We start from the raw sequence: 22,554 nt of genomic DNA on the forward strand, positions 1-22,554 counted from the left end.
TACGTCACGGGTTATCCAGGAAATGATTTTAAGTAAGCTCAGGACGAAGCGCCGCTCAAGTACTTCCTCGTTAGTATAGTGGTGAGTATCCCCGCCTGTCACGCGGGAGACCGGGGTTCGATTCCCCGACGGGGAGATACAGAGAATTTTGTCATTTGTAAATTATCTAGATGACGACAATAATAATAATAATAATAATAATAATAATAATAATAATAATAATGAATTGGCATCAACACCTTTTGTTGTTTTTACACAACACTTTGCAAATACCTTAATAATAATAATGAATTAGCATCAACACCTTTTGCAAATATCTTAGAATCATAGAATCATAGAATTGGAAGAGACGTCATGGGCCATCCAGTCCAACCCCATTTTGCCAAGAAGCAGGAATATTGCATTCAAATCACCCCTGACAGATGGCCATCCAGCCTCTGTTTAAAAGCTTCCAAAGAAGGAGCCTCCACCACACTCCGGGGCAGAGAGTTCCACTGCTGAACAGCTCTCACAGTCATGAAGTTCTTCCTCATGTTCAGATTAAATCCCCTTTCTTGTAGTTTGAAGCCATTGTTTTGCGTCCTAATAATAATAATAATAATAATAATGAATTGGCATCAACACCTTTCGTTGCTTTTATACACCACTTTGCAAATACCTTAATAATAATAATAACAACAACAATTAATTAGCACCAACACCTTTTGTTGATGCTTTGCAAGTATCTTAATAATAGTAATAATAATGAATTGGCATCAACACCTTTTGTCACTTTTACACACTACTTTGCATGTATAATAATAATAAGACTACATAGCCGATACATCACACAGTCCTAGGCCCTCGGGAAGTGTCTGATGTGTGATCCAATACAACAGCCAGCAGAGTGATCTTGTCTGCTGTGGATTCATCTTGTTGTGTTTCAAATAATAATAATAATAATAATAATAATAATAATAATAATATCTCAGCCGGCATTTGGAAACAATAAACATTGACAAAATCACGATCTATCAACTGCAAAAAGCCACCTTACTTGGATCTGCGCGCATCATTTGAAAATACTTCACACAGTCCTAGAAGTGTTCGACTTGTGATTTTGTGATATGAAATCCAGCATATAGATCTAGTTTGCTGTGACATACTGTGCTTTTGCGTCAGTGAAATAATAATAATAATAATGAATTAACATCAACACTTGCGATGCTACTGTCTTTATGTATACTCATTCTTGGATATCTCAATTTTGGTCATTTTTCCCACTTGCACTGACAGTATCAATAGAGAGTTCTAAGAAGCTGAAAGCCAACTATATTTGAATTGGGGCGGTTCCAGACAGAACCAAATTACAAGCTTTAAACAGGGGCAAAAAAAACAAAAACAAAACAAAAACCCAGGACCTGGGAACATGTCCAAATACAGAGCTGTTGGTCCTATGATTTCTGTTGTCCACATTTGCTGCTTTGTTGTGGGATTTTGCAGCCCCCAAGATAGCTGCCGTGGGACATCCGTAGGAAATTTCCACTATTTAAAAAAAAATTAAGATGCAAGGATGCGAATCATTGTAAAAGTTCAGTTCTTGGGTTATATAGGCTGCAGGGCCATCTGTGCAGACAGGGTGTTGTTCCTGGGTTATACATGTCTGTTCTCCATTGCTCTTATTCTGAAAAGATTTACAATGTTGACTAGGGGGACACAACTTAGGCTTAAGTGGCTGAGGGGGAAAAGGAAGGGGCCTGAGGCTGTTAGGAATGGTGGGGGCTGAAGTCCAAAACACCTGGAGTGTCCGGGTTTTCCCAGGCCTGGTTTAGATGCACCCTAAGACTTGGGAAAGGCAGCTAACAAAGAACTAGACTCCTAATTCCATCCCTAAAATCACTTATTTCAGTTGCCATCGTGATACCTATATGGAAAACAGAATAATAAAACCATAGAGTTAGAAATTACTCCAAGGGTCATCCAAAGCATGACGCACAATCAAAACTCTCCCGACAGATGGCCATCCAGCTTGCGCTGGGAACAAGAGGTTATCTGGCGATCCCTCTGATTCCTGCCCCATCCACCTGAGAGTCCTTTCTGTTGTGAAATAAACATTAATGTAGCATATGCAGCGAAAAAACAAATTAACAATTTCAATATTGGGGAAAGTCTCAGTATACATTAATAAAGGAAGGAAGATATAGAGAACTACTAAAACTGGTCTGCAAGCTTTTGATGTATCTTCTAGGCCTGGGTAACAACAGAAAAATTTGTTTCTAAAATCGATTTGTATTTGGGGTTTTTTTTTGTTTCGATATTTAAAATAATTACAAAATTTTCCTTTTAAAAAGTTCGATATTTACGAAATTTCGTAAATGGTAAAAAATTAACGAATCGATTTCCGAAACAATAACGAATCGATTCGTTAATGGCGGATGCAACCGCGAAATACGCTAAAAAACCTCCAAAAACTTCTGAAGCTTCCCTCTCCCTCTGTTCTTGACTGTTGGTGTGATATTATATTTTTTTTCACTAATTAAACCATAAAACTGGCCCAGACATGCGAAAATAATAACGAAACGACCTCAGAACAATAACGAAACGAATACAATAACGAAATACGAAGCATTTACAAAACGTGTTTAAAAATTCGTTTTTTTAATAATTGCTCCAGAATGGTTCGTTATCGTTTTGTAATTGGAAAAATTAACGAATTATTAACAAATTACGAATTAACGAAACGAAACCGCCCAGGCCTAGTATCTTCCTCTCCTTCCTCCTTGAGCAACAGTGTATCAACACTAGTGCTCCACATGTCCAGAGAAGGGGTAATGTTGTGGTTATAAATTGCAAAAATTTAGTGAAGTTGTGAAAGTGAGCAGAAGGAAGGAAGCGGCCGACTATTTTAGCACAATAATGAAACTGAAGAATATTCACCCCCTTGTGTTTTCTCAGAGTTACAGATGCAATCTGTGTTGAAACCATTGTGCAAATGAGCCCGAGCGCGGCCGAGACCCCCGCCTTCAAATTAGTATGAACCGCAGCGGAGAGTTCCGCAGTTCCTGGGAGCCAAGTTTGGGACCAACTGATGAAATGTGCCCCAACAGGCAGCTCAAAGCCAGAAATGCCTTTAACTTTCCTTTGCTTTCCCCTTCTCCGTACTATGTAACATTCCCTAATAAAAGTACTTGAAACTGCAACTTTTAATCTTTCCGCTTGATACTTTTGTATCTTTCCATGCCTCAGACTAACTCAACCTGAAAATAAACCTTTTTCCAGGCTCCGGAGAGCCGTGAGCCTGCCGGGGGCGCCTGCTGACACCCCCGGAACGCTGGATCTGCGTCCGTTAAAACCGCGGATACGGAAATCGCCATTTTGGACCCCCGTATCCGCTAAAACAACAAAATGGCGGATTGACGCCATTCCAATTTTGTATTTTTCTGCTGTTAATTCTAAGACTAACTGCCATCTCGCTTTCCTCATTTTGGACTCCCCCGCCCGGGGAATAATTGGTTTTGTTTAAAGTATTAATTTGACAGAAATCAGCTGTTTGTCAAATTTTGCTGGCTTCTTCCAAGGCAGCCTGTTTCTCACCCACACCGCTCGTTCCTGCTCGACCCCGCAGCCGGGGGCTCACTATGGCTACCCATGGGAGGCCCTGGGAAGGCGGCCAGGCGGGAACTCCGGCCCCTGGAGGAGAGACATAGTTCTCCAAAGGCCGGACAAATGGACTTTGTTACTATCCAACCCAGCGCTCACCACTGGACTTCTGCCTTTCTTTTTTCCCTGACTTATGAACTGGACTGTTTACATATCCATGGCCATGGATTCTCTGCTGGTGCCTGATCCGAGATGCTGGCAGCCTCCGTTTCCACGCATCCTTTTCCACGTCTATGAAATCTCTGGTTTATGTCACAAATAAAGATCAAATATTGTATTAAACTTTATGGGGTGGGATGGGGTTCCTCTTCTATACTATGTATGAAATGTATCGTATGAAATATAATGTGCTCCCTTCCTGCCTTTCCTCTGACCTTCGCCCTACAAAAAAAGGTGACCAGAAATTGTTGTGATGCCCGGGGGAAATTCTCCGCTTCCCCCGAAACTCTTCCCTGATTGACTTATCGGCATGGAACAATAACTGTTGATTCCCTCTTCCCGCCTTCTGAGCCTGTCTAGTGGGAAAAGGAAGTCAACAGAAACCTGGAAAAAAGAATTGATTAAATTCACAAAGACAGCGTTGATCCCTTTTGAGGTCCACTGTCTGACCCAATATTATCTTTCCCCCAAAGCCATTTCAACAGGAAGACTTTTGTTTACTGGGGGTCACACCTGGCCGGCCAGAACAAAGCTTCGCATTCCATCCTGGCTGGTCAGCTGTAATCCCATCATTTCTCCATTGTGTACGCTTGTCCCACCCTCTCGCTCCTGATTCGTCCATCCTCGGGAGCAAGAGAAACGTTCCAATTTGCCCTCCAGAGGCGGAGAAGCAAGCCGATTGGCTAGGAGGTGGGGCGGGTCACCAAGCCTCCTCCCAGCTGTTCTGCAGCCAGCCAATCAGCGCGAAGCCGGCCGGCAGAGGGCGGGCGGGAGTTTTGAATTGCTTTCTTTGTGTCTTCTCTATAAAAATGATTGTAACCATCCTAGCAACCATGCTTGTGGTGGAATTATTCCTGCATTGCATCCGATTACAGCTGAATCGCAAATAAATTTCGGTCGCTGATTTCTTCCGCCTGGTGAGGTATTATTATTATTATCTTTTATTTTAAATTGGCAATTTTCCTGGCCTCACCAAGGTTTCCAGGGCCTTTTTGACGCGGTCCTCGGGTCCCTCTCTCTGGAGGGGACTCTGCCAAAAAGCAGCTCGATATCGTTTGGCTTATACCACGAAGGGACTCCTGCTTGAGGGCCAGACCAAATTATAGCCTAAATTTTAAGCAGGCACCTTGGTCCAGGATCTGGGGCCAGGCTACTAGGAGGAACGGCTTGGGAAAAGAGGCGCCTCTCTTAATTTGGACTCTTCTTTCTGACAAAACTACAAATTCTCCCACAGCCAATTTCCTCCCAGTTTCTGACCCGGGGTCGCGGTACAAAAGAGTGCCAGGGAAGCCCAGCCAAGGGACTTCCAGGAAGAAGGAGCCACAGACGTGAAGGGGGAAGACGTCAGAAGGGTAAGCTAAAGCAACCGCGTTGCTCCCCAAGAATTGCCAGGTAGAGGAGTTCTAGATTCGTCTGTCCAGCTTCAGAGTCGGCCCACTGGGAAGGGGAATTCTGGGACTCGGTAACAAATCCTGGTTGAGGGGGCGGTCATCTGGCGTTTGAGGTCTGGACCTTGCAATCCTGCATTATTCCTGCATTGCATCCGATTACAGCTGAATCGCAAATAAATTTCGGTCGCTGATTTCTTCCGCCTGGTGAGGTATTATTATTATTATCTTTTATTTTAAATTGGCAATTTTCCTGGCCTCACCAAGGTTTCCAGGGCCCTTTTGGCGCGGTCCTCGGGTCCCTCTCTCTGGAGGGGACTCTGCTAAAAAGCAGCTCGATATCACAAACACAATTAAAATGCTATTTGGAGGGTTAGCAGTTCAAAGCAGTGAGTCGGAGTGAGCTCCCGTTTGTCAGCCCTAGCTTCTGCCTACCTAGCAGATCGAAAGCATGTAATGCGAGTAGATCAATAGGTACCGCCTCGGCGGGGAGGTAAAAGGGCGCCCCATGCAGATATGCAGACAACACGATTAGCTCTTTGGCATGGAAAAATGGAACAAGAGCACCTCCCCAAGGCCAGAGTTGAGCATTGCCTCCAGATGCCAGAAATGGAAAGGACTTTATGTATATTATATGTCATTGTTTACTGTTGAATGTTTGCCTTAAATATGTAAAACTGTAATTCGCTCTGAGTCACTCTGGCGAGATAAAGTGGAATATAAATAAAGTGTATTATTGTTATTATTATTATTCTAAATATTTGTGGAAATCAATATGGTACTGTTCCATTATCCGGGCCAAGGTGCTAGACAGAAAAGGATAGTTCATTTTTGGGGGGAAGGGTTAGGGTTAGGGGTTGAAGGAGTTAAACTATTACCCCCTGTGTCTCTGTTATTCCCCCCGCCCATATCACCGTTGTTTATGATATGGAGGGAGGGGAATAACTTGCAAAAATGGGGAAAATTGGTTTTCTCCTTCAACTCCCTCCTCCACCAATAAAACAGTCTATCCTTCTCCTTTTGGAATCTGTCCAGATAATGGAACAGTACCATAAGTACAAGTTAACTTTTTGAATACTACCATATTCAATACTATCATATTCATATTAAGGTGGTATGGAAGAGTATAGGGCTGCAGTGGTGCAGCGGGTTAAACCACTAAGCTGCAGAACTTGCTGACTGGAAGGTCGCCAATTTGTATCTGTGGGAAGAGGTGAGCTCCCGCTGTTAGCCCCAGCTTCTGCCAACCTAGCTGTTTGTAAACATCCAAATGTGTGTAGACCAATAGGTACCGCTTCAGCAGGAAGATAACGGTGTTCCACGCAGTCATGCTGGCCACATGACCTAGGAGTCTACGGACAATGCCGGCTCTTTGGCTTAGAAATGGAGATGAGCACCACACCCCAGAGTTTGACTCAACTAGACCTAATGTCAAGGGGAAACCTCTACTATGGAAGAGTATGAAAAGTGGAAATTAAATGGAAATATAGATTGTCCTTCCTTATATGTGAGCTTACAATTCCAAAGATCTTCCAACCAACATAGGCTGTTTGAAATAGGCAAACATAAGAAAGAATGAAAGCAATGAGAAAATATGCCATGCAGCCAGATTATTTCTCCATCAGTTCCTTGGAGGAAAGACCCATACATTAAAAAAGCATTCAAACCAAACTTTCAAGGGACATCGGAATGAATGCATTCATTTCCTTTTGGTGAGCTACAGAGCCATAAAATCATACAGCGAGGAATGAATGACAGGAAATCAAGCAAAAAACAAGAAAGAGGGGGGAGATTATTATTACCAAAAGTATCAAAGGGATCAGAAATGCCTGCAGACTACAAAATGTTGTACAAAGTAGGACTTTCTCCCATTAAGTGCTTTGTGGTAATGCAAACTTGGCTGGACTGCGTTCAGAGTCTGGCCTATTGGACTGGTTTTCCAAGTCAGTTGAAAACTACTTTCCATACTGAAAGCTGGAGACAGTAAGGATAGAATCTGGAAAGTACAATAATGATTGTTATTTGAGCTAGAATTTTAAAACCATATGGGTAGACTATTAGAACAACTAAACTTTTAACATTAATAATATATTAAGCTTTTAGTATTCCTGGAAAGACCATTAATACACAAATCTAGGTTTCAACTCAGATTAATTTCATGTCCAACCAACCGCATCTGTAGTGAATAGTATTTTGAGTATTACATATGTTTTTGTGGCCGCTCTTTATTTCTGTCTGACTGGGAATATGCAGAGCAGTATCAACAGGAAGACTGAACAGAAACAGGAAACAGCACAAATTGTAAAGAGACAAAGAAGCAAATATTTGAACCCTTTATTTTATTAGCATTTCTGCAATGAGTTTTAGAAAATATATCAAAGAGGATGACAAGGGAAATGATGAAATTAAGGAAAAATTAGTAACTGCGAATAATGAAATAACGTCCATGACAACAGCAATAATATCTCCAAAAAACAATGTAGTAGAACCATATTAGTCAAAAGGATAGGTTTAGGCAAGGTTTACTTAGAGGTGGTTTTGCTGGTTCCTGCCTCAGAAATATAATCTTTGGCTCCTGGTATTTATTGATGGTTCCCACCCAAGTACCAACCAGGGTTGACCCTGCTTAACTCTCAGGATCAGACAGGATCTGGTGCTTTTAGGGTAATTATGTCCTGCAATGTTTGAAACACTGAGATTTGTATCCAAAAGATGAGAGAAGACCAACTGCAATCCAGACGTACTTGATGTGTTTTTTTAATCTCCTTTGCAGATATTTTCTGGCTTAGTTTTGTTTCTTGTTTACTTCCTTGCAGTTTGTTTGCTGTTTGATCTGAAAACTCATCCGCTTCAGCCATTCACCTAGCACAGTGGTCCCAATCTTTGTTTGAACCGAGACCACTTGACCGGGGACCATTTTGACCAAGGACTACTCTCCAAAATTAGTACCAAAAGGGTTACGAATTGATTTTTGGTCAATTTTAGATTTGGTTTGGTTATTTGGGGGTGCTGACTAAGAAAATTGCATTGGGTAGACCACATTGGTTCTAGTTTCTGATACAGAACACACGGCATCCAGTAGTGGCCATCTGCTTGCCCACAGAAAACCATATTTAATAACCTAGAGCCTGATGTGGTAATAGTAATCTTTTGTGGTTAGTCAGCCTCTCCTCTACCAACATCCCCTTTGCCTCGGCGCTATAAGAGGGTTTTACGAGACCAATTGCTCTCATTGCTACATGGTTTCAAGGCAACGGTGTAGTAATGGTGAGGCTGCGGACCATATTTTAATTCTTGCAGACCACTAGTGGTCCATGGACCACAGGTTGGGAACCACTAGCCTAGCAAGATCACAGATCTCCTGCTTTTTATCTGTTTCTATTCTGAGAGTCAATCTGAATGCATATTTCTGAAAGCAGTGGAGTATATCCATTTGGTACAGTATGGCCTTTGTCTCCTGCATTTAGCATGATTTGTGTTGCAGTTGAGCCTATTTTGCATGTTATATTGCTGAGTCATGTACCTGTGGGGACACCTCACTATGGGAGGTAAAATGGATTTTAATTCAGGGACTATGCTTTCTCCTCAATAATTTAAAACCATGTTAATTGACTAAGGTTGAGTTAAATAAGCAAGGCAAGCACTTCTTGTGCTGGACCAAACACTTTGCATGATCCAGCTTTTTTTTTTTTTTTTGCATGATCCAGATCTCTACATTTGTCAAAATCAACATGGGAGAAATTAGTTGAATGTCAGTGATCATTCAATTAATTATGTCCTAAATTAAAGGAACATGGCTAGACAAACAGTTCAAAGAACAAGTTCTTGAGAGGAAACCCAGGTACTCATAATGTGCAAGACATTCGTTTAAGGCAACCTTCCCAAACCTGGTGTTTGGATCATACCACCAATCTTCCTGACTAGCTTAGGGAATGGTGAGAACTATAGTCCAACACCTGTAGAAGATGTCAGGTTGAGAAATGTATGTTTCTCTCTCTCTCTCTCTCTTGAATAACCATGTTTCCTGTCAGTTATTATTTCCTCATTTTCTCCTCAATCATTGCTCAAAATTCTTGACCCGTACCTAGAGGAGACTTCCATTCTTTGGCAATGTGCTCATTACAAATATATCCATCACATTTTCTAGATTTTTGAAAACTGTGCTTCCCTAAATTTCTTCTCTCACCTCCATCATGTCCTCATCATATCCTTGCCCTTTGTTTCCTTTCCATTTTACAGCTGCAACATCTACTAAAGTAAAATTACCAACAATTTCTGAATATCATGAGTCAGGAGGAGAAACATTCCACAACTTTTGATGTGCCTCCACTTAAAACAATTTAGTTACATTGCCTAAAAAGGCATAATCCAGAGATTTCTGTCTAGCAACAGCATCATAACTCATATGAACTTCAGGTGATGGCTTTTAAAATTGTAATGGACATTGGAACCATTGAAAGAACCCAAATGGGGCAACACACTAAAGTGCTAATGAACTACAATACATACATATATTTTCCAGCATTTGAAATATGTCTTAGGAAGTAATTCTGATGATGGGCAGACATTTAATTGCTACAGTGGAACTTTTGTGCCGGACTGGCATCATGCTGCCTGATTGTCAAAGTCTATCTAGAAATATAAAGGTAAAAATTATAATTACAACATGGGACAAGGGTCTCTTGATCCTTGATTAAATTTTAAATTTAACCCGTTTTAAATTAAATTATTATTTATTATTTACCATATTTATACCCCCTCCCTTTCTTACCCCGGAGGGGACTCAAGGTGGCCTTACAACAGGCAACAATTTGATGCCATACATACAAGTATCAAATATACAATTACAATTTTTTTTGTATATTTGCAATTTGAGAAACTGCAAGTCGCTTCTGGTGTGAGAGAATTGACCCTCTGCAAGGATGTTGCCCAGGGGACTCCCAGATGTTTTGATGTTTTACCATCCTTGTGGGAGACTTCTCTCATGTCCCTACATGGGGAGCTGGAGCTGACAGAGGGAGCTCATCCATGCTCTCCCCAGATTCGAACCTACAACTTGTCAGTCTTCAGCCGGCACAAGGGTTCAACCTATTGTGCCACTGGGGCTCTTAAAACCAGACAATTAAAACATGAATTATTAAAAGCATCAAATTAAAATCATGCCATCCAAAACATAATCCAGGGCCATTCCATGTATCAATCACATTGATTCTTGATCACTTATTGCACTGTGTCAAAAGCTTAGTTCCACAACCATGACTTAAGTATTTTCCTGAAGGTCAGGAGAGAAGAGGCTTCATGGGGGGGGGGGGGGGGGAGAGCTCCCGAACCATCTTGGAGGTTAAGATCATCCGGGGAGGCCCTGTCTCTCATCCCTACCAATCACGCCTGCATAGAAGGCTTTTAGTCCCTGCGAAGGAGGGACCAAGAGCAGGGTCTCCCCGGATGATCTTAACCTCTGAGATGGTTCATAGAGAGAGAGAGACATTCAGTAAAGATACTGAAGGCTTAGATCAGAGCTTTACAAACATTTTAATTTATGTTTTAAAAAATATATTGCTTGTTTTTCCATAGACTCAGTGGCTTCACATTACAATCCTGCAGCAGACATACACACTGCAGCCAATACACTAATGTGTTGCAACACACCGTTTGGAAAGCTCTGGCTTAGATGGTGGGATCCACTAGAGTTGATAGAATGTATTTGCTATATGCAATTTCCCAAAGTTAGCAAGTTATCCAATCAGAAGTTAACATGTTATACCTATAAAACTCTTAAGAATGTTCCCCCAGTGAGGTCACTTGATTAGCCGAAAATTCTAACACCTTTTGAGAAAGTGAATTGGCTCCTCTTGTGGAACAGCTGCCTCACCCTTTTTAGTGTCAGTAGCCCTAAGTGACTTTTTAAACATATATTTTTAATATGACAACCATATTTTGTTTTGTTAAAGTATCATTAAGACTAAACCCAGATTGACTTTGCTCACACATCATGTTAATAATGGAAGCACTCTTCTTTTCAAAGCCATTTTGCAGAAGAAGGAAAAGGGAGACAAGGACATGATGCTTCTCCAGATTTCATTTTCATAACATTAAACTATAATTTGGCATAGATAAAGGAATTGTCTGGTGACAGATTATTTGCCTCTTGCAACAGTCCATGGACCAAATGACATCTTTCCAAGGTTAGGTGGCATCATCCATAAAGTACATAGGTGGGATCAGACATGATGGGGCCACAGTAGCGCAGCAGATTGCACCACTAGCTGCAAGAAATCTGCTGACCAGAAGGTCAGCAGTTTGAAGCTGTGAGTTGGGGTGAGCTTCCAGATGTCATCTCTAACTTCTGCCTACCTATCAGTTTGAAAGCATGTAATGCGAGTAGATCAATAGGTAGCGCCTCAGCAGGGAGGTAAAAAGGCAGACATATCAGCAACAAGATTGGATAAGTTTATGAACAACAGGTTCCTTGGCATGGAAAAATTGAACAAGAGCACCCCATGTGGTCAGAGTTGAGCATTGCCTCCAAACACCGGAGATGGAAAGGAAAGGCCTTTACATATATCTGTGTATTGTATGTTATTGTTGACTATGTAAAAAGGCATTGAATGTTTGCCTTATATATGTAAAACTGTAATCCACTCTGAGTCCCTCCAGGGAGATAAAGTGGAATATAAATAAAGTGTATTATTATCATCATCATCATCATCATCATCATCATTATGTGCAAAATGGCATCGGGACAAAAACCGGGCAAAGATTCTTCAAGCCATCTTTTGTCCAAAACACAGCTTTATTGGTCCTCTGCCTTCTTCACATAGGAAAGGGGAAGGAGGCATACACTTTTAAAATTTAGTACCTAGGAAACTGTTATAAAGTAACTGCCTATGCTTCTAAGGTCTCTGCCCTAAAAAAGGGCAAGCCAAAATGGTCTCAGCTGGCATATCCAGCTATCATCACAAATGTGTGTACCTGCTATCATCACAAAATAACTCTCTTCCCAAGTAGGAGCAAGAGAAGGGAATTTGTTGTTTATGTGGCTTCAAGATACGGTGATTTTCAAGATATGATGATCCAAGGCAAACCAATCATGGAGTTCTCATGGCAAGATTTGTTTAAAGCATTTTTTCCATTGCTTTTCTCTGTTTCTGAGGGAGTGTAACTTACGTAAGGATGGCTTTGGGGGTTTCCATGACTGAGCAAGGATTTAACCCTAGTCTCCAACAGACCTAGGCCAGCACTCTCTGACTCTGGAAGAATGGGACATTTGCTATAATATTGATCTCACCAGCTTGTTCTTTTAGTGTCAGGAGCAACTTGAGAAACTGCAAGTCACTTCTGGTGTGAGAGAATTTGCCATCTGCAAGGATGTTGCCCAGGGGATGCACAGATATTTTACCATTCTGTGGGAGGTTTCTCTCATGTCGCCGCATGAGGAGCTGGAGCTCACAGATGGAAGCTCCCCCTGCTCCCCAGATTCGAACCCCTGACCTTTTGGTCAGCACTGCTCCCGTCACAAGGGTTTAACCCATTGTGCCACCGGGGGCTTATTCTCATCAGCTAATTATCAAAAGTAATATGTAAGCATGTGCATGATTTTCTCAAAGGTAATTATGAAACCAGTGATACCATTCTTAATGAGGCAACATAGTCTGTTGGATAATTTATCTACATCTGATGATATGGGCTATAATCCATGATAATTCATATTATAAAAAATGCATTGCTGGAGGAATATCTGTTGTTTTTACTGCAACAAATTATTCAACTGGGAAAAAATCCCTTTTCATTTCAACAACATCTCTTTAAAATCTCACAAATAGTAACTCGTTGATTATTCATCCCTGCAGGTCTCTCAGAGCAGTGATCATTAATTTACAGCTCATATGCTTATTATAGAAAAAAGCTTTCAGGTCTGAATGTTGGACAGAGAGCACAAATCTGTTGTTAATTTAAAGGGCTTTATGTTTTACACATAATGCAACTTGAGGACCAGAAAAGACACAAAAATATGATTGTTATTAGTTTTGCCTTGTTATGGGAATGCATCATTTCATATTGTAACTAATTTATACTTTCTGTGTGTAATGGCACTTGAGGCTAGAACGCTGAAGAAAAGTCTCCCGTTGTTTATGTATTCTTTTGTATGCCTCAGTTTGGGAACCATCAACATGTTTATTTGGTGAGGTCTGTGTGTTTGCGCATGGACAGGCAGGCGCCCCTCCCTGAGGAAGCTGTAACAGAAGGCCTGTGCAAATGTGCTTCCTCTTCCTTTTGCTCCCCAACTTTAAGGTCAAAGGATCTGGAAAATCCTCCTCCACCCTGTGATTTGATCTGATGATTGCAATAGTGCCACTGTTCCTCTAGCCCCGCACCCCACCTCCGCCTCTCCACTTCCCTTCTCCACCCTTTCCTTTCCTTGCTTTGTATGTTAACTCCTTAAACACCAAACAATCCCTTATTCCATATGGATGGAAAAGAGACAGAGAAGAGGTAGGAGTGGAATACAGCCACATGTGTTTAGATAACCCTTAAAAAACCACCCCAAAATATTGTATTCAAAGAAAATGCATCCATCTTTGGTGTCCACAAATCTCTGATCCATTTGCATGGTTTTGCACGAGTACAAAGAGAGCCGTAGCAATATATAGATGTCTTTTTAAACTCATGCCAAACACTAAATTCTTTACAAAGTCAGGGCTTAGAGTGTGCTGAAAGTTATACCCTGTAAAATCAGAAATTCCTACACCCACTTCCATTTTCTTGTGTATGGGCATCATTTTTCAAGAGGGAAGTTCTCCACTCACTCCAAAAAGAAGAAAGACAAGGGCTATGTGGCTAAAAGCACTTTCAAATTTGAATGTATGTAGCTACAAGTTCATACCGTGCAATATTTCGCAGATGAAATGCAGGATGCTTGTGGTCAAGATCACAATGTCCTCAGGATGGTGAAAGTTGTGTCAGGTGCTTTTATCACTCAAATTGAGATCAGTATTGTAATTCAGCCTTTGACTGTGCCTGCACCTAATTTCTCTGGGGATTCTGGGCCTGTTAGTCATTTTGATGACACTGGGGATTCTGGGTCTGCAAGTCAACAAGAGAGCCAGCAAGAAATATTAAGCCTTTAAAGTGAGTGGTCTGTGTCTGAAGGCCACATTACTGAAAGGCAGTTCGCTAGGGATGCAAAGTCAGAAGCAGATCTGAGCTCAGAGGATAATAATAATAATAATAATAATAATAATAATAATAATAATAATCTTTATTTCTAGACTGCCCTTTCTCCCTGAAGGGACTCAGGGAAGTTTACAGACACAAAACAAAAGCCAAGCATTCATTGCTTCAAATGAGTACAAACACATAAAAATAATACAAGATAATGCACAGAAACAACAGTAAATTTACCACAAAGAATTAAGCATTGAGATTAAAATAATAAAAAATAATCCAATAAGACATAGTAAACTAAAACATGAGTAAAACATTACAACGTATAGTCTAAAAGCCATTATGATACGATTACATTAAAATGGCTTTAAAATGGCTAACAAATTTTGAGGATGAAAATGAAATTCAAGTTGTACAGGCTTTTTTTTCATGTCAGGAGCAACTTGAGAAACTACAAGTCACTTCTGGTGTGGACAGGCTAATGAGCAGTTAGATAGGAGATTTATGTTCCGGCAACATAGAGCTACTCAGGAGAGTGTACGAAGGCCAAGATGCTTATTAGCCTGGAAGTCCTTATCAGTTTCTTGGGGGAGAAGGCATGATTTTATCCCTATATTAGCTAGCCCAGCAGATGGGTTCATCAGTCCAGGCAATATTGGTGTTTGAGAATAGATCTAGTTCCAGGCTCCATATTTCCTTTTGTTCATGTTTCACGGTTCCAAGTTTTGAGGACTGTTCCTGAATCTCATGTTTTGGATTTATTCTGCTTTTGAATTCCTGGCTTTTGATGCTACTCCTGTACTTTGATTTCTGTGGATTATTCTTAATATTTGGACTTTGGATTTTATACTATTTTGCTGAATTGCTTTTCATATATATTCCTCAATAAACTGCTTTGCTATTTTACCTTAGATTGGAGTGTGTGTTAAGTACAGAGGTGGTTCTCAGCCTCAGAGTGCAACAGTCAGAATGAAATGTATGTGTATGTGAAGGATTGGTTAATAGGGTATATCAAGATGCACCTAGTTTGGGTAAGTGTTGGGTCACCTGATCATTCTGGTTTAATGAGGTCATACATCTGTATGGGATCATCATGAGCAGAAATATCACAATTTTTATTTTATATTCATGCCAGACACATGCAGAGGTTTCACTATATCCACAATTTACAGCTTGTGCATCCATGATTGCTCACTTGCCTTTAATTGATATTTTGATAGCCCTGCAGATTAGTGGACATGTGTAGGCACAGTGGGAAACCATCAGATCTACAATGTGGGCAAATAGCTTGAAAGGCAGTGATATTAGGTCAGACTGATCCCTAGTTCGCTTGTCCAAAGGTCAGGGATAAGGAGAATAATAGCCAGCAATAAGTAGAGCCCCACAGGTTCCTTTAAGAAAGGAGCAACCCATGGTTCTGAACTGTGTCAGGATATGTGTTGTGGCTCAGCTGGAGCCTCAGGTAGAGCAGGGAGAGGATGATGGGTTTCAGATTCAGATTCCTGAACATGTTCCTATTGTTGAAACAGACAATGTTGATGCTGAGGACGAAGAGTTCCAGTTTCCCATGGGAAGATGTCTTAGAAGATGTTTCTGATCTTAGTTCACAGGTGCAGGCAGAGGAGTCGAGCCAGCCTCTGCCTGTTGATTCTCAGGGTGCCAATTCCCATCTCTGGGATAATGAAGTATTCGACTTTGAAGGCTGTTCAGACTTAAATAGGGCAGACCGCTTGCAATTCAGGGTTCGTCATAGTACAAGGCTTGCAAACGAGAGAGGTTAGAGGTCAAAGGAATGCTTTCATGCTGGGAAAGTATATTTAGTGAGCTGATTGCAGGCAACCTTTTGTCAGTGCCACTTCAGAGAACACCCTGATAATTTCTTTGGATTGCCTGGGTTTTTGGCCAATGCTTCTGGCTTCTTGGGACTTTGATTTCGATCTTGGCTTCTGGGGACTCTGTCATGCTGCCATGGAATCTTGTTTGATCAATGCTTATGGATTATGTTTCATGTTATTTGCCTTTGGACTTTGGAAATTCTGCCTTTGCATTTAAGACTCTGTTTAGCTATTGAACTTCTGCAACTTTACTTTTCTTTAATAAACTACAACACCTACAGCCTTGGTGTGTGTGGTGTCCTGAGCAAGGTGAATCTAGCCTGAGGTGCAACAATATGTGTCTTGAGAGTGAGAAAGATAAACGGGAAAGAACACAATTGGTGCATTTCACCTTCTACCTAGATAAAATGCAATAGTAAAAATTAACAATTAAACTGGGACCCTACTCCATATAGGGTTAATTCAACCCTTAGAAGAGGAAAATGAAAAACATTTAGACTAGACAACTGGAAAGACAACTAGATTTCAACTAGATTTCTTTGCATCATTTTGTATGGTCCTATAATATCTAATGTATAAATTAATGATACCATGTGAATTTAGTCTCTGTTAATTTTAATCCTACACACATGGCACCAAACTATGTCCCACTAAGCCATGATATAAAGGTTTTCTTTGTTTTTGCTTTTTGTGTCAGGAGCTTTCTCAAGTCACTTCTGGTGTGAGAGAATTGGCCATCTGCAAGGACATTGCTCAGAGGACGCCCAGATGTTTTACCATCCTGTAGGAGGCTTCTCTCACGTCCCAGCATGAGAAACTGGAGCTGACAGATTGGAGCTCACCCTGCTCCCCAATTTGAACCGCCAACCTTTTGGTCAGCAGACCTGTTGGCACAAGGGTTTAATTCATTCCACCACCGGGGGCTCCTGATGTAAAGGTGAAGGCTTTATGAGCAGATTGCTTTCTGTGTTACTTCTTTTCAACGATGCTTGGTGCAATAAATTTCTATGGAAAAGCTGAAGGTTTTATCATCTCTGCTCTACACAGTGTAATAAAATACCCTCATTGATGCTGCTATGCATCTAAGGGCTCTTCCAGACAGGATCTGATCCCAGGTTTTTGCTTTAAATAGCATTATATAAGTCTGCACTGCAAGATAATCTGGGATAAACAGAAAGCCTGTCTGGAAGGGCCCTAACTCAGCCATGTGGATTTGTCTGGCCAGAACTTGGATACTTACTTTTTGAAAATAATTAATTCTATTGCATATTGTTACAGTATTGCTATTACTTCTTATGCAAAAGTAATAAATGCAATTGGCTTTTGTTACAGTGTTGCTATTACTTCTTTCTTTTTCTTTTTTTGAAATCTTTTTATTTAGAATATGTGCTCTTAAGAGAAGAGCGTGATAGTAAAACCTCAATCCCAGTATTCTAAAAAGGAAGTTTTGAGCAGGAATATATACTGGTTACCATTGAACATGGAAATAGGGGGAACAATGTGTGGATGATAGGACAGCGAGTGAAAATTAGGAAAGAAAGAGGGGGGGTGGAGCAAGGGTAGGGGGGGGGGTAGATGGGGAAACTAGAAAACGGTCTGAGTGTTGCTATTACTTCTTGTGGCTCTGCAATTGTTAAATTTTTGCTTGTGTCTTTTCTGTTGTTATCCCAACTGTTTTTAAAAAGAAATATGAGGATTTATAAGAGTACAGCACAAAACCTGAACATTTGTGTCAAAATGCCTTTAAAAATGACCTCTGAAAGTAATAAGAATCTGGTTTTTGTGTGTGTGTGTCAGGAGTAACTTGAGAAACTGCAAGTCGCTTCTGATGTGAGAGAATGGGCCATCTGCAAGGACGTTGCCCAGAATGTTTTGATGTTTTACCATCCTTGCGGGAGGCTTCTCTCATGTCCCTGCATGGGGAGCTGGAACTGACAGAAGGAGCTCATCCACACTCTCCCTGGATTCGAATCTCTGACCTGTCGGTCTTCAGTCTTGCTAGCACAAGGGCTTAACCCATTGTGCTAGCAGGGGCTCCTAGAAACTGTGGTGCCAATACAACAGCAACTCTCCTCTTACTTGCATTACTTTTGAAAAGTAATCATTTACCCACAAGTATGATTTACTTGTAACTTGTAACTTGTTACTTCCATTAATTTCCAATAAAAGAACTTCTGTTTTTTGTTTTTGTTTTTTGGCTTTCAATCAGCAATGAATTTGAATGCCAACTGCAGGAAGCAGATGGTAGCTGCTTGGTCCAAAAGATCTGGGAACCACTGAAGCTGACGGAAATGAAGAAAGTCTGCTGCTGTAGTGGACAGTAACAAGAGAGGGAGCTCTTACCACATTGCTTTCAGAAAGAGGGGAACTGCTGCTGCTGAGAGTGTCAAGTTTATCATATTCAGACAACACACAACTGAAACTCAACCATCCTATGACTTTCATGTGAGAAATTGTTTTTTTTAATGGTACAAGCAACTAAGGAGAACCAGATGACAGTAAAAATATAATAAGATCTAGTGTGCTTTGAAGCTTCTCTCAACAGGGAGACTTATTTGTTTCTGTCTACCATACTATTGATTTATTTATCTTGGTCATCTTTAACTGTTTTCCAAATAAGTCCCTTCTTGCCATTCAATCTATATAGGGTTTTCGCCAAACTCTGAGTCAATGCATGTTGCCACTAAAGTGTGCCCCTTGTGGCTCCCTCAGGACTACATGCAGCAGCAACAATGAAATTTGTGTTGCTGAAGGCTTTTATGGCCAGAATCACTGGGTTGCTGTGAATTTTCAGGGCTATATGTCAATGTTCCAGAAGCAATCTCTCCTGACATTTCATCCACATCTATGGAAGGTGTCCTCAGAGGTTGTGAGGTGTGTTGGAAACTAGGAAAGATGGGCATCTGTGGAATGTTCGAGATGGGACAAAGAACTCTTGTTTGTTTCAGGCAAGTGTGAATGTTGCAATTGGCCTCCTTGATTAAGCATTGAATGGCTAATCAAGTTTCTTTCTCCCACTCTGGACATTCCACAGATATATAAACTTCACTTGCCTAGTTTCCAACAAACCTCGCAACCTCTGAGGATGCTTGCCATAGATGTGGGTGAAACATCAGGAGAGAATGCTTCTGGAACATGGCCATACAGCCTGGAAAACTCACATCAACCCAACGATGAAATTACCAACTGTGAAAGAAGTCATAGGAGTCAGCCTTATAACTGATATACCGAAGGACTGATTATAATTGGCAAGGGAATTGGAAACACAGTACAATGGGATTTGGAGTGCAATGTTTCAGTAATGTTCTCTCGAAGAGAGCAATGAGTACATTTCTCCCTCTTGCAAGAAAGGCAGTGTTCAGATACACAATTTGGAACTTACTGTGTGCAAAATGTGTATGTGGTTGCTCTGCACAGACAACAGCCTTTTCTGTGCAGAAAATAAAATGGCACAAAACAACCATGTGTGAATTTTGCATAGAATAAGTCCCAGCACAGTCTACTTTCTGTTGTGCAGCTGGAGGAAAAAATTGTGCAAGGAGGTACTAGATACAACCTCTGAAAAGGGTACTTACACTTAGACAACAAGGAGGTTTCCAAACTGCGACTATGAACTTTTTTGGTGATATTCTTCTAACTGACTGCCTTAATAATACAATGCATGTATAATGAGATTCAGCAGTTTGTGGAAATGCCCCATTTGTGTGATGCCCTCATTTTCGTGGCGTGTTAATGGTGTTGACTTTATTTCAAAACTAAATAAAGAAGAGGCAAATATAGCTCCATCCCGCCTAGGCTCCTTTTTCTTATGTGTATTGTCTTATTTACTTTGTAAGCCTGAAGGCAAGGAGCTGTAAAATTAACAATTTGTAAGCCATTCAGAGAGCCTTTGTGGCTGAAGTGCGCAGTACACATACTCCAAATAAATAAAAATAAATAAATTTAACATTTGGCATTTTATTCAAACTTTTGGGACACAGTGACCATATTTAGTTTTTTAATTGGGGATTTTAGTACATCATTAGGGACTTCAGTACATTGTTTTATCTGTTTTTAATTATTTTGAGTGGCTTAATGTTGTTTTCATTCTGTAACCTACTTTAATGGAAATTATTCCCTGGTAAATACACTGCAGATTGCAACCTAAGTAAGTTTTGGAAAACCAGAATCTCCATAGCCTTTTGGACACATAACCTTTTGGATGTGTGACTTTTTTTGGAAATTAATTGGCATTCGTGCCATTTGGAATGATCATATCCTTTTGTAAAGTATGATCTTCCTGAGAAGAGCTAAAAACTTGTTTGAGTGAATCTTCTCTTTAGTGGTATATATCCACTAGCATTTGTGCAAGGCAATTTAGGTTTCTCAGTTGTTAGACTGATATACCTGGTTATCTCTCTGAACAAAGATTATGTCAATGCACAAAATATATAATAGATCTTCAGAAGTTGTTATTTCAGTTGACCAAAACATCTACTCTCCCATAAAATAGATTGTTTCTAAATCATGCTCTCAAGAGACAAAAATAAGTAGTCTTCGTTAAACGATATCATAGTTGGTTTAATTACAAACTTCATGTATTCAGCATACAGGTACATTGCTTATCAGTTGAAAGTTTAAACAGTAAATTCTCTAAGGCGGTCTTGTCTCTGTTGCATACAATACAGACCTCAAGCAGTTTGATATATTACTGAACCCACTCTAAACACTGACAATACAATACTTCTAAAATGGAGTCTCAGTCTGAAGAGTCCCAGATCTGATCACATGGTCTGCTGTCCCCCTCACAACCTCAATAACATAGAGTTAAGGGAAAACTGCATATCATTATAACAATATAACATATATAATATAGTAAGCAATCTGAATCATATACATAACAAATAACTAGTATAGGAGACCTGTAGAAGGTTACTGTTTCCAACAGTAAGTCCCACTAACTACAATGGAGCATATTTCTGAATGAACATTCATCGAACAGTGCTGCTTGGCTCCAATGCAAAACATGCATAGTTGGATATAAACTCCAAAGAAGTAAAATTTATCTTTAAGTGTAACATGCATATATAATGGAAATTTCACTAGTAAGGCACGTTGGTATTTTTGTTAATTTAATAAAAGGTACTGGAAGAAAAATGCTGCCATCCTTGGAAAAAAATGAAATTAATTTCTTCATTTTCTCTAGACGAGATATACTGAATACATTTTACGTTCTATCAGTGACTATGGTTTGCTTTTTAAAAGGAAAATCCATAGTCCTCCAAGTTGGTCTTGTTCGTCTGCCTCATGTTTCAAGGGAGTGGATGGTGCACCAGCCTGTCTTGCCCACAGGATAAGTGCTTTCTAACATTAGCATTGGCCAACTTGAGCAAAAGGGAGCTGCCTGCCTATATAATTACGTCTTTACATGCAGACCATTTATTCCAGAAACAAAGTGTTTTTGAACTGGTTTTGAAGAAGCTAGAAATGATTGTGCCTTGGAACAAAGATTTGAGAATTGCCTCCATTAGTGTGGTATGAAAGCCATGCCAGTTAAGCAGGACTCGGTTCCATAAAAAGTCCTAAATTTTCTTACTATGTTTAATTCTGCAGAAAGAAATGAAATACAACCAAGATGTGTATAATGAATCATAAGGAAAGGGCAATTCACATGATTCCATATATTTTTTTCGTGTCAAGGTTGACTTTTTTTTTGGTCAGGAGTGACTCCTGGTGTGAGAGAATTGGCCGTCTGCAAGGACGTTGCCCAGGGGACGCCTGGATGATTTGATGTTTTTATCATCCTTGTGGTTGACTTGAGAAACTGCAAGTCACTCCTCATGTGAGAGAATTGGCCATCTGCAAGGACATTGCCCAGGAGACGCCCAGATGTTTTACCATCCTGTGGGAGGCTTCTCTCATGTCCCTGCATTAGAAGCTGGAGCTGACAGATGAGAGCTCACCCTGCTCCCCGGATTCGAACCGTCAACCTTTCAGTTGGCGGTCCGGTCAGCATGAGGTTTTAACCCATTGCACCACTGGGGGCTCAAATTGCATTAATTCTACAGTGTAGATGCACTCTTTGGCAGGAGACGGAAGAGGAATGTGAGAAGTAGGGATTTGCTAAAAACATTGGAGTGCTACGTATCACTTCTTGTGCAATTGTAGGATTACAAAACCTGGAAGGTAGTGAAGTGTAAATTTTTGAACGAGATTAAAAACATTATTCCCAAATCTAGAATACTGTTAGTTCTTCCTGGACCAGAAACCAATGTCTGCCTTTATGTGTCAAGGAATGATTTCATACTGGAGTTCCATGACTAATGGTTACATTGGTACAACCTGCACAGTTTGCTGCAAGATCAAATAACAACTGTCACTGAAGTATA

General features: G+C 40.5%; 1 long non-coding RNA gene and 1 other non-coding gene across 2 annotated transcripts; both read left to right on the forward strand.

Moving 5' to 3' along the window:
• The first annotated feature begins 42 nt into the window (after window positions 1-42).
• On the forward strand, window positions 43-19,862 carry LOC132775373 (uncharacterized). Its single transcript, XR_009631516.2, has 3 exons — window positions 43-81; window positions 16,884-17,123; window positions 18,396-19,862. It is a non-coding gene; the product is annotated as an uncharacterized lncRNA (long non-coding RNA).
• On the forward strand, window positions 65-136 carry TRNAD-GUC (transfer RNA aspartic acid (anticodon GUC)). Its single transcript has one exon. It is a non-coding gene; the product is annotated as a tRNA-Asp (tRNA).
• Window positions 19,863-22,554: the final 2,692 nt, after the last annotated feature.

This window comes from Anolis sagrei, chromosome 5 (assembly GCF_037176765.1).
Source record: "Anolis sagrei isolate rAnoSag1 chromosome 5, rAnoSag1.mat, whole genome shotgun sequence".
Classification (NCBI taxonomy): Eukaryota; Metazoa; Chordata; class Lepidosauria; order Squamata; family Dactyloidae; genus Anolis; species Anolis sagrei.